We start from the raw sequence: 13,051 nt of genomic DNA, 5'->3' as shown, positions 1-13,051 counted from the left end.
CCCGAGGCAGAGGCCGGGAGGAGGCGACACGCGCAGCCCGCGCGAGGCAGCGGACTCTGCTCCCGGCGCCGCCGCGGCTGGGGGCCGGGAGGGAGCTGGGGGGCCGGGGCGGGGCGCGGGGCGGGGCCGGGGCGGGGCCGGGGCGGGGCCGGCGGGGCGTCGGGAGACTCCGCGGGCCCCTCTGCGCTCCGGGCGGCTTCCCGGCCCCCGCCCCCGCCCCCGCGCCCGCGCCCGCCCCCAAAGGCCGGTTTCCCGACCGCCCAGCCCCGAGGCGCGCGGGCCGGGACCCCGCGGCCGGCCTTGTCTCCCGCCTTTGAGCCCAGTGCCTCGAGGGGCACGTCCAGTCGAGCCCCAGCTTCTCCCCTGCTCGTCCCCAGGCTCCCTCCCGGCCTCCGCCTCTGGCCGGACTCCCCCCCCAGCGGCCCCGCACCTGCCAACACGCGGGGCGGCCCCGTCCTCAGGAGCCCCGCACCGGGCATGGCGGGGGTGGGGGTGCAGGGGGCCGGGGTTGGGGAGGCCCGGGACGACCTCTGGCCTCCGAGGCACCCCGGGTGCCCAGCGTCTGGGAGCCGGACCCAGCTCACAGGCCCAGTGAGCGGCTCGAGGCCGGCATCAGGCGCAGCGGCACCTGCGGACGGGAGCCCTAGGCGCCGCCCTGCAGCCCGGAGGCCGGGAGAGCATCCGAGCAAGGGCTGAGGCTTGGTGGGGTGCAGCGGTCAGCGGGGAGCTGGAGAGACAGGCCAGCGTGGACGGCGCGGCAGCCCCGGAGCCCCCTCTTGCCAGTGGAGCTGGAAGTGACCCGGATCCGCAGTGCACAGGGACGGGGCGCCTGAGCGCGGGAGGGGAGGACACAGGCCCGAGCTGCCCCTGGGGACCGGCCAGAGAAGAGGGTTCCGAGGCTCTGACCAGCTGTGTCACCTGAGCAAGAGGCTTCACCTTTGGACAATGAGCCTCTCGTGCCCAGGGCGCGGTGGGGAAGTACCGGCTTCCTCGGCCGCGGGGCCCTGGGGAAATTGCTTCGAGCGCTGTGATTTCCTTACTAGGAGGGGCAGGGCCGGAGGCCTCTGTTGCCTGTGTGACAGCCTGTCCCTCCCAAGCCAGCTTCTGAGTCTTGTTCCTTCTGCTGCCCTATTCTTTCCTGCACTGTCACCTCGGCCCCCCCTCCCCATTCCCCTTCTCTTCCCTTCCCCTCCCTCCAAGACACCTTTGCACTTGGGGAAAGGGAGCTGATCGCGTCCTCGGAAGCTGTTATTATCACACCTTGTAGCTGGACTTGCTCAGAACATGACAGTGAATGTATTAATAGTAACGCAGGAGACATTGTGGAATGGGAGAGTCCAGGCCCCGGGGGAGAAGCTGCAGGTCTCTGGAGAGGAGGAAGAGACCTCAAAAATGATTTGGGTGGGTCAGAGTCATGGGAGATTTCAGACAGGAGATATTGCATGGGCAAAGGTGGGGAAGCTGCTGAAGAGGTCAACTAGGCAGGACCTTCTGCAGTTGGGCTGCTACTTGGCTACCAATGTCCTCTCTCCTGGATTTACTCCCCCATCATTAAACATGGAGTGTTCAGGGAAGGCTTCCTGGAGGAGGTGACATCTGAACCCTGAGAGATGAGTGGGTGGGGCATTAAGCCGAGTTAGGGTCTGGAGGTGAGTGAGAAGAGAGCAGCAGGGCAGGGCCTGTCATTAGCCCTCTAGAACCCTCTCAGGAGATGCACAATTAGATTTAAAATTAGACACAATCAGATTTTAAATTAGATGCCAATGCCAGAGTCTACAGACAGTGGTCAAAACAGGTACTCCAGAGGGATTTAGAGGTAAAATTGCCAGGGTTTGGGGGAATCAGAGGAAGCCAGCATATGGTTGGTGGAAGTAGAGAGGCAGAGCCATTTCTAGGTTGGTGACTCAGTGTGTGGGGTGTGTGTGAGAGAGGTAACGGGAGACCCTTGGGAGCACCAGAGCTGAGACCTGAGGGAAAGAGTGTGCCCTTCTCACCTCCTCCTCATCGCAGGCCTTCACCCCTTTGTGCTTGAATACAGGGCAGGGAGGTAGGATTGAGGAGGCTGATATGCCTTGACCTAGGTGATCAGTTCCAGACCTTATTTCTGTCCTACTACTCCCCTCTGGTCAATGTGTCTAGACTGTTCCTAGACACATCAGCCTTTTCTAGACCTCAGGTCATCACAGCCAGCCCGGGAGTGTGGACCGTGGCCCCTGGCAATGGATCTGCACCAGGGCGAATAACCATCCAATAAAACCCATACGTCCTAACCCCTGGAACTATCATTTACGAGACCTTACATGGCAAAAGGGACTTTGTAGATGTGATTAAATTAAGGCTCTGGAGGTGGTGAGATACTCCTGGATTATATGGATGGCCCAGTGTTGTTACAAGGTTTCTTAGAAAAGGGAGGCAGAAAGATCAGAGAGAGAGAGATTGGAGGATGTTAAGCTGCTGATTTTGAAGATGGGGGAAGTGTGCCTCTAGATGCTGGTAAAAGCAAGGAAACAAATTCTCCCCTGGAGCGCCCAGAAGGAACAGAGCCCTGATGACAAGGACACTTTGATTTTAGCCCAGTGACACCCATTTTGGACTTTTGGCCTCCAGAACGATCAAATAATAAACATGTGTTGTTTTAAGTCATCAAGTTTGTGATGATTTGTTCCTGAAGCTGCAGGAGATTCATATAGATCCCAGAGTCCTGCTCACTCTCAGGCCCCCTTCCCATCCTCACTCAATTTCCAGATTAGCACCCTGAGGCCCCATCTAGGTCAGACCCACATTCTTACTATATGGCTCCCTTTGCTCACTTCCCTGCCCCCCCCAACCCCCCCCCCCCCGTGATCTCTGGGGTAGCTGCTCCCCGCTCCAATGAGGCAGGGGCTGAAGTCTCAATGTCTGTCACTGCCTTAATGTGCCCTGGAGTGTCCCATTGTGTGACTAGTGCTCCAGCCCTCATGCCGGGCAGGCATTAGCTATTGCAGTGCCCTTGGCTGACCATCCTCCCCAGCACAGCCTTTGCCAATCAAGGTTTCTGCCCTCCATGGGGGATCCTGAAGACAGATATCCCCAATTCAGACAGACCTGGGTCCACGTGTGCTCTGAGACCTCAGGTGTGTGGCACAGCTTCTCTGAGACCTGTAGTGTCTTCATTTCTGGAACGAGGAGTGGGTGTCTGGAGTGGGTATCCTGTTCACAGACAGCGCCCCCACCCCCTGTCCCACTTGAGCAGGGGAGTCTGTTTTGATCCCCTGTGACCCTAACATCTGAGGTCAGGTACACAGCCAGCGCCTCATAAATGGTTATCTAGGGCAGAGAAGAGAGACACTAGGGAAGACATGAACTTTATCAGAGAAAGGCTCAAAAAGAGGGCCTGCTAGGTGTGTCTGTCTGGGCGAGTCTGTCTGTCTATGTGATATCTGTCTGTCTGTATGCCTGTCTGGGTGTGTCTCTAGGTGTGCTTCTGTGTGTCTATCTGTGGGGGCTTCTGTGTGTCTGTCTGTGTCTGGGGGTACTCTGCCTGTCAGTCTATCTGAGTTTCTGGGGGTGTCCGTCGGTGCATCTGAGCACGGACACACATGGCCTCCTCCTCCCCAGTGCCCGCCTTGCTTTGTGCCTCGGAGTCCTCACTGCCCAGAGCAAGTGCTGCTGCCCAGTCCCTCCCTCTCCCCTGTGGCCCCCCCTGCAATCCCAGGCTAACCGGTTTAAGCCAGGCCATGCTGGCCAGCCGGCCTGAAGCTCCCCAGCAACGGGTGGGGAAACCCATGACCCGACCCAATTGGTGCCAGGGCTTTGCTGAGGGCGCTGCAGAGATGCCCATGTCCCGTGAAGCCAGCGCTTGCAAAGCTCCCATTTCACAGATGCTGACGCTCACCACCAAGGCCGCAGGAGGCGGCGCCCGGGCCCAACTTCTCTGACAGCCGCTGTTTTCTCTCCCTTCGGGAGGTGGGTGGAAGCTCCAGCATGGGGCTGCAGAGGGCCTCACCCCTCACCTCCTGACGGATCAGACCAGACTCATTCTCAATGTCCACCCCCTGTGCCCAGGCAAGCTCTGTCCTTAACCTTCCGCCTCTGTCCTCTGGAGGTCAGAGCTGGCCTGGCCCCTTGCCGGTGAGAAGTGCATGATGGGAAAGGCCCCACACCTGTTGTGCGCCAACACTTTCCACCCACCCCTGCCCTCCTTGACCACAGGAAGTCCAGGCTCAGGGATTCCTGCTTCCTACCCAGTACCCCGAAGGGTGTCTGGGAAACTTATTTTTCTCCATCCTTGCCTGAGTGCCCAAAAGTCTGTGAGATTCAGCAAATATAGAAGCCTGGTCCCAGGGGTACCGTGGCCACATCTGGTGTGCTGGGCACAGGACGGGGCCAGCTGTGCTGGCTGTGACCCTTCCAGGGAGTGAGGGGCCTTGGATGGGAGCCCCGCAACAGCACAGCCAGTATCTCTGCACCCCGGTTTGATGAGGAAGAACTTGGGGAGCCCAATCTTAAAGGGCTTTTTAAAATAAGAGATGCCAGTCTCTGATTTGCATGAGGTGTTTTTCCTTTGGAGCAGTTAATACGTAATCCCCAAGGGCTGCAGAGGTTGACCAGGCCGTTAAGTCTCCTTCGCTGCACGGCCAGAGGTGCCCGCGGTCATTCGACATCGACTTCCTGAAACAGTCTTTGCATAATGTGCACCTTCTTTTTCTTCCCTTTTCCGTTTTTAGAAACATTGCACCTTACAAATTCTCCTGCACCGGTCTCTAAGTCGAGGCACACCACGCTTAAAGTAAAACCCCCAATTCTGAGTGCAGCTAGGTGGCATTTAGTGTGTCAACCCTTGACCTCCCACCCCCACCACCCAGCTCCAGAACCTTTTTACCTCCCCAAACCGAAACTCTCCATTAAAACACTACCACCCCCTACCGCCCCACTCCCCAATAAGCACTTGCCCTCTAGAGGCGGAGCCTCGCAGTGTTGTTGCTTTAGAGCCTGGCTCCCCTCACTTAGCAGGCCTCAAGGGCCCACTGTGTGGTAGCAGGTATCAGAACCTTGTTCTTTTTACAGCAGCATAACATCTCTTTTGTTTATTCACCTGTTGATGGACACTCGGTCTTTCCGACCACGGAGCTGGCGTGAATGTGGGCGACGGTACAGTGCGTCCCTGCTTCCAGTTCTTTTGGGGACAGGCTGTGAGTTGAATCGTTGGGTCATATGGAAAGTCCATGCTTAACTTTTTGAGAAAACTGAAACTCGTTTGTTTTTTTTTTAAAGATTACTCTATTTATTTATTTATTTATACAAGCAGTGGGTACAGTCAGAAGCGCGGGAGGGTGAAAGGATTCACCAGAGCCAGAGCAGGGAGCAGAGCAGGCAGAAGGACCGAAGGACACTGCTGAGGGGAGCAGCAGGCGGCAGGAGAGGTCTGTGCGCCATGTGGGACCCTCCTCCGTTGGCCGGGGAGCAGCCGGGGATCGAACCGGCGCTGCAGAGGCTGCGGGCAGCTTCGCAACCCAGCGCTCAACCGCTGCGCCACCAGGAAGGCCCTGAAACTCGTTTTTTAACTTAATATTCTTGGAAATTCTTTATTATCATTACATAGATTCTTTACCATTTTTTAAAAGATTTATTTATTTATGCATACAAGACCTAGGGTGCAGGCCAGAGGTGTTTGTATGGGGGGACGATTCACCAAAGACAGAGTGGGGAGCAGGACAGGCAGATCTACTGAAATACACTGCTGAGGGGAGCAGCAGGGAGACAGGAGAGATCTGCTGTGCCATGTGGGTCAGCTCCCTGGCCAGGGATTGAACTCATGCTGCAGTGGCAGTGGATAGCTTGACAGCACTGAGACTTAACCCCTTCTGCCACCAGGGAGGCCCCCATTTTTTTTGAGACATAACTCACATGCCATCCAGTCCCCCAACTTATAGTGTTCAAATCTAGGGCTTTTAATACAGTCAGAGCCTGCAGACTGCCACCACCTTGTTCTTTTTTTTTTTTTTTTAAGATTTATTTATTTATACATATAAGAGCTGGGGTACAGGCCAGAGATGTGGGGCTGAGAGGATCCACCAGAGACAGAGTGGGGAACAGAACAGGCAGACTGACGAAATACACTGCTGAGGGGAGCAGCGGGAGAGCCAGGAGAGGTCTGCCTCGCCAAGTGGGTTTCTCCCTGGTGGGGATCGAAATGTGCTGCAGAGACTGCAGATTGCTTCATAGTGTGGTGCTTAACCCCTTGTGCCACCAGGGAGGCCCACCACCTTGTTCTTGTAAAGGGAGCGAGTCTCTTATTGATGGACAAGAAGCTTATTCTAATCTAATCGTGATGGGTAACCTGGCACAGTGGTGACTTGAAGCCAGGGCAAGAAGATCTCCATAAATTCCTAGAAGTAGAACAGCTAGTCAAAGCTTGTGTGCAGACAGAGCTCTGACAGCCCTGCCCTGGGGCTCCCCACCACCCTCAGCACCCACAGCCGAGGTGCTATCAAACTTGGCTAATCAGAGAGGTGAAAAAGAGGTTTTTAATTTACATTTTTATTACTTTGGGTGAGGCTGAACATAAGTTCTTTCTTTCAAAGCTGCATGTCTGTTCTTTTCATGAAAACTTTTTTCAGCACTGAGAGTTATACTTCCTTATTGGTTACCTTTTTTGTAATTATGGTGAACTGTACACAGGAGTTCTTTTTAACATCAAGGAGGTTACTCACTCGATGATTCACTGCAGTGTTCCCCTCGCCCCCACTGTGTTGTGTTACACCTTGTTGATAATATTTCTTCCCCTTGGATCTGTTTGGATTTTTTTGAAGATGAACTTGTTGATCTTTAGGTTTAATTTGTTTTTTCTTAGAACGATATTACCCACTCTCAAGTTATTATTTTATTTTTCAAAGAATTACTTAATTTTAATATTCCCCCCCACCATCTCCTATACCCCCTAACCCTTCTTCCTCCCTCCTCCCCTCCCCCCCCACCAGAAACCTCACTTTAGAGGCTCCCTCCTTTTCCAACTGCGGGAGGAGGACATTAGAGGGTGACTGGGCACCTGGGGCAGGGCTGGAAACCACAGAAGGAGATAAGAGGAGCTGGACCGACCCCCTGCTGGTGTCTGTCCCCAATGGGAACTTCACCAGCCACCTACAACAGCCGGGAGCCGGGTCCCCAGCGCAGAATTGTAAGACTCAGAAGCAGCAGCCTGGGACAGTCACCGGAGTAGATGGGACAGTCAGAGTGAATGAGGACGCAGGGAACCCAGAGACCACAGGGGTCTGGAGAAAATGGGTCATTCAGTCTCCCATGCCACAGGAGGCTCCAAAACCCAGGAGTCCGAGAACCACGCCTCACCCCTGCCCAAGAGGTTCCTGGACGGCTCTGCCCTGCTGCCTGCCTCCAGCTCTCCTGGGGATCCTAGCAGCGTGGTCTGCTGCGGAACAGGAGCCCAGATCATTGCCCAGGAAAAGGACAAGGCCCCTGGGTCCACGATTGATCTAGAGCCATGTCTTGCAGCAAGGGCAGAGCAGGTGTAGCCGGGGCAGGGAGGGAGACACTGGGAGCAAGGATGTTCGTGGGTAGGTTATTGGTGGGAGGGTCACACCTAAGGGGAATAAAAACTGCAGGAAGATGACCCATGGTGTAAGAAAATAAAAAAAGAAGAAGAAAGAAACCTACTTTGTTTATGAGTGTCAGCTGGTTTTTATATTTTGCGTCGCCTGACTGTCTGCTTTGTAAATGCCCAGGATTTGCCTTTGTCATCCTGACTTGCTTTCTATGCATCATTCCCTCCAACTCCTTCCATTTTGCTGTAAATGGCAATGTGTCGTCTTCCACTTATTGCTGAATAATATTTCCTGGATATACCATATCTTCTTGATCCAATCCTCTATCACAGGGCACTTAGGTTGTTTTCATGTCCTAGCTAGTATCAATAATGCCGCAGTAGACATTGCAGAGCACGTCATTTTTTGAGTAGATGGTTTCATGTTCTTCAGAGAGATGCCTGAGCGTGGGACGGTGGGGTCAAACAGTACTTCCATTTGTTTAAGGTGCATCCGGATGGCTTTTCAAAATGGCTGCACTGTTTCCACCCCCACCAAGACAGAACAGGCTCCTGTTTCTCTGCATCTGCTCCAGCACTTGCTGCTGGGTCTCCCAGAGGTGAGACAGTAGATCATTATGGCTTTGACCTGCATCTCTTTCCTTTTTTTTTTTTTAAGATTTATTTTTATTTATTTATGATTACAAGAACTGGGGTGTAGGCCAGAGGTGCAGGGGGTAAGAGGATTCACCAGAGACAGAGTGGGGAGTAGGGTCACCTCCCTGGTCGGGGAGCGAACTTGTACTGCAGTGGCTGTTGATCTTGCATTGATAGTGCTGCATTATCCCTTGCGCCACCAAGGAGCCCGACCGGCATCTCTCTTCTTGGAAGTGATGATGAACATTTTCTCATGTGTGTGTTAGCCTCTGTGATATCCTCTTTGGTGAATTGTCTGTTCACACCCCAATATCAGACCACCACAATATCTGCTGCCATTTATTAGTTGTAGTGTTGATTTTTTTAATTGTTAAACCCTATGTTTGTTTATACATTTTGGATATTAGAACCTTGGCTGTCATGTAATGTGCAAGTATTTTGTACCATTCAGTGGGCTGTCTTTTTAGACAACTGACATTTTCTTTCAATGTTAAAAGCATATTTATTTATTTATTTATTTATTTTTCAGAACAGAGAACTTTGGCTTTTTATTCCTTTGAAAATTTTCTGTAATTACTTCTTTATTCTTGCTATGCCACCTACTTTGGGTCTGTATTAACTCAGCTCTTCAGAGATAAAACAGAGTCCTTACTTAATAACATTCCCTAATTTTACATTTTGAAAGTTAATATTTACAAAGAAAAACCCTCTTAATCCTCCATCCCTAACTCTATCATAAATAATCCAGTGTAACACAAGTTAAGTCCATAAATAATTTTTTCCCTAGGACTTTCATGATTTCACTTTCTACATGTGAAACTGTCATCCATCAGGGATTGGTGTCAAGATAAAGTGTGAGGTAGGGATCCAATTTTACTCTCCCAGTTGTTCCAATAGCATTCATTGTGTCACCCATCTTTTAGAAATGGATCTCTTTGGCAAGATTAGGGCTGTCACATGCAAGGAGGGTAATTTTGAGGTGTGGAAGGATGCTGGAGTTGTTACGACATGGAAACTGCTTACTGCTAAGTTGACAACTTTGGAAATCGTCCTCACCCAAGCCTTGAGGTCCTTCCAGCCAAGTTGCATCCATGAAACACGACTTTTTAAATTTGGATCAGATGTTTGCTGGCTGTGGGATGTTATAAACATTCCACAAAACAATGTTAACACAATGTTCATTGATTACAAAATGATAGGATAACGCAATTCTTTCAACTTGGCACAGTGTCATGTGGTGGAAGTAAGTGGCTGTGGAGAGGGGTCAAAACCCAGGGAGGTCATTGACAAAGGAAGGGCTGATGGTCAGTCCGAGAAATTAACAAACATGGAGAAAGAGCTCATTGGTGAAGGTACGTGGGCTTCCCGGGACAGTGACCTGAACATCAAATGAGTCAGCCTGACTGAGACCTATGATGGCTTCCTGAGGTCACTGTAACGAACCCCACAAAATGATTGCCTTGAGCAAAGGAATGTATTCTTTCACAATTCTGCAAAGTCTGGACAAGGCTGGCCTTTCCCCAATGGATCTGGAGAAGAGCCTTTCCTTGCCATTTCTAGCTTCTGGGGGCTGCTGGAGATCCTCGGTTGTAGATGCCCCACTCAGATGCCTTCCCTTGTCTCCACACAACTGACTCTCTTCCCATGTCAGTTTCTCTGGGCCCACGTTTCTCTAAGATCACAGGTCACTGGATTCAGTCACCACCATACTCGAGTGTGACCTCATTTGAGCTCACTGACATCTGCAAAGACATTATTTGCAGGCCAAGTCATATTCATAGATACTGGGGGTGAGAACCCCACCCTATCTTTTTGGGGAACAATTCAACCCACAATACCCTCCAAGCATTTTATGGTCTTATTGTCTCTGTGTATCTATGTCTGTTTCCCACCAACCTGATTCCCCAGTCACATTAATTTTTGTTTGTTTCGAGGATGAGCCTGCAGTTTCAATTATAACCAGGTCTTGTTAACTGTAAGGTAGGATGAAGTGGTCATCGCTGGTACTTTTTTTTTTTTTGCAAAAGACGCAGTTAGGGCAGATCATAGAATAGAATCATAGAATAAGTAACTCCCTTAATATTAAAAAGAATTTCTGCAGATATTTCGCTATACCTATAAAAAAGACATCCTATAAGTAAGTAAAAGTCTGAGGACTGAAAAAAGTTTTCCTGAAAAGAACAGACATGCAGCTTTGAAAGAAGGAACCTGTGTTCGGCCTCACCCACCGTAATAAAAATGTCAACTAGAGCGGTCTCCTCACCTCCTCCAGGAGCCAAGTTCGATAGCACCGCGGCTGTGGGTGCTAAGGGTAGTGGGGGGACTCCGAGGCTTTTTGTTCCCTGCTCTGGAATTTTGGTGCCTGATTTAATTGGAGATGCTTTTCGCTGGGCCCGAGTTGTAGCTAATGAGGAAGCTGCTTCATAGATCCAGGTCATGAGGTGGGTGTGTGACGGGAGGGCGAGGACAAGACTTTCAGGATGTGGGTAAGAGATCAGACTGACCTTCCTCAGGAGGGAACATGCCTTAGCTGAAGGGGTAGGTGGGCAGGAATGTGGGCAGTTGGGGGAGAGGGGACTCTGTTGAAACCAAAGCATGGTGTGACCTGAGGGGAACAGACCGAGGGAGACTGTCTGCTTAGCCTCGGGGCCCCAGACGTCATGGAGCCAGCAGGGAAGCTCAGAACGCTCTGCTTTGCAACACCAGGGACACTGGCCACAGCATAGAACAGAACAGAGCAGAGCGAATGGCCATCTGGTTTCTGCGATGAGGGTGTCCAGGGGCTGCTAGGGTGGCAGAGAGGAGACGACAAGCTAGGCCTCGAGCATGCACCTGGCGCGACTTCTGTCTCTGGCGGGTGGCATGGGTGTCCCTGATAGGGAGAGGCACAGGACGACAGCAGATTTGGAGAGAAGGTGCTGGATTGGACATGGTTCAGAGCTCCATGGTAGGAGCACTGTTGGCCTGTCTGAGCTGGAGCTGTGTTCCCCCTGGTGTTGGCCAAGGGGAGACATGCGGAGGAAGGGCAAGAGGTCTGCATGGGTGAGGCAGGAGGAGGGAGTGGGGGGCAGGCGACTGCAAGGGGGCCACCTGGCTAGCGCTGGCCTCCCCAAGGCTCCTTGGGCATCAAGGCAGGGAGGCCATTAAGCATCTTCACTGGGCAGATACAGCTGCAGGAAAGTAGTTGAAGTATCAGTTGAGACCTTGAGCTTGGCCTCTAAATCAGCCTGGGACAGGTCCCCTGTGGGGACAGTCGGAGAGGAGGAACTGGGAGGATAAAACAGCATTTACTGCCCACTTACCAACTGCAAGGCATGTCCTTGGCTTCTGGCCTGTTAAAAAATAACTAGCTACACATTGTCACAGGGCACTTATGTGGCACACCCTACTTTATTTTTATTATTTTAAATTGAAAGATGATGCAAAAATATTTATAAGATATCATTCTGGTTTTGTACATTTATTTTTATTTATTTATGCATACAGAAACTGGGGTACAGGCCAGACTTGGGGGGGGGGTGAGAGGATTCATCAGAGACAGAGTAAGGAGCAGAACAGGCGGATCCACTGAAATCCACTGCTGAGGGGAGCAGCGGGTGAGGCAGGAGAGGTCTGCTGCGCCATGTGGGAATCTCCCTGGCCGGTCAGGGATGGAACTCTTGCTTCAGAGGCTGCGGACAGATTCAAAGCGCTGCGCTCAACCCGCTGTGCCCCCGGGGAGGCCCCTGCATTTCTTTTTTCTTTTAACGGTAAAAATATTTTATCTGCTTTTTCTGATTCTGATTTGGCCATTGAAGTCTATGCTGTTTTTGCACACTCAGATTTTCGATCATTCTCCAGCTTCATGACGGAAGTTCTACAACATGGCCGACACAATTTTAAATGAACTCACCTAATCCCCCAACAGCACTGCAAGGTGGATACTCTTGTTCTTCTTCTCCAGAGGAGGCAGGTGAAGGACAGAGAGCTCAGGGCACTGGCCCGAGGCCGCACAGCCTGTTGCTGCTGAGCTGGGGCGGGAGCCCTGGGTGCTGTGTCTCTGTGACCCTGGCAGTGACTCGGTGGGGGGTCAGACTTAGTGACGTGAGTGGAACCTGCCTGGTATCTGTCTGGTGAGGATATGGGCTGCGAGGTTGGGGCATGGAGAAGGGCAGCTGGAGGCAGGCCTGGCAGAATCTCTTGGAGCTCTGCAGGAGCACTGGGGTGTGAGGAGCAGCTGACCTAACTGCCTCCCTGGAACCTCCCCAACCCACACCCCCTTGTACAGCTGTAGGTGTGTGTACGCGGGTCCACAGGTGTTCGTGTTGGACTGGGGGAGTCCCCTGGAAATGGGCAGAACTGAAGTCTGGACAGGCAGAGCAGGGAAGAGGGTGGAGATGTAGGCAGGAGCTGAAGGGAAAGAGAGCATTACTGTTTCAAGCTTAGGACCTTAGGGTGCCCGCCCTGCCCTCCCTGGCTAGATGGACAGAGGAGGGCTAGTCTTTGGGTGGAAGCCTGAAGTATTTCTATTCTCCCTAACTCAGAAGACCTCTGGGGTGACTCCGATGTTGGGGTCCTTTCTGTAAAAAAGGACCTGGGGTGAGTATCTAAGCACTTGGTGAAGACGTGTGTGTGTGTGTGTGTGTGTGTGCGCGCGCACATATGTGTGTGTGCATACACACACACAGAGGCAAAGAGAAGGGTCTGAGAGAAAGGGAGCTTTCCTGGAATGGGCACAGGTTGAACATCAGAAGGCAAGGATGTGTCAGGAGAAGTCAGATACCTGGGCAAAACAACAATAGGTGCAAAGGCCTGGGGGTCTGAAGCTGCCTATTCTGGACTGAAAGTTAATTTGATGGTTCAGGGACTAGAGGGTATAGGTAGAAATGAGACTGCACA

At 52.2% G+C, this 13,051-nt stretch overlaps 1 protein-coding gene across 8 annotated transcripts in view; it reads right to left on the bottom strand.

The window, feature by feature from the left end:
- HNRNPM (heterogeneous nuclear ribonucleoprotein M) overlaps positions 1–13,051 on the bottom strand; it is a 263,350-nt gene that overhangs the window by 168,672 nt on the left and 81,627 nt on the right. The window lies entirely within an intron of this gene.

This window comes from Talpa occidentalis, unplaced genomic scaffold, assembly GCF_014898055.3.
Source record: "Talpa occidentalis isolate TD23 unplaced genomic scaffold, MPIMG_talOcc4v2.1 talOcc4.12, whole genome shotgun sequence".
NCBI classification, from domain to species: Eukaryota; Metazoa; Chordata; class Mammalia; order Eulipotyphla; family Talpidae; genus Talpa; species Talpa occidentalis.
The sequence above is the reverse complement of the archived record's forward strand: the minus strand, read 5'-3'. Positions and strand labels throughout refer to the sequence as shown.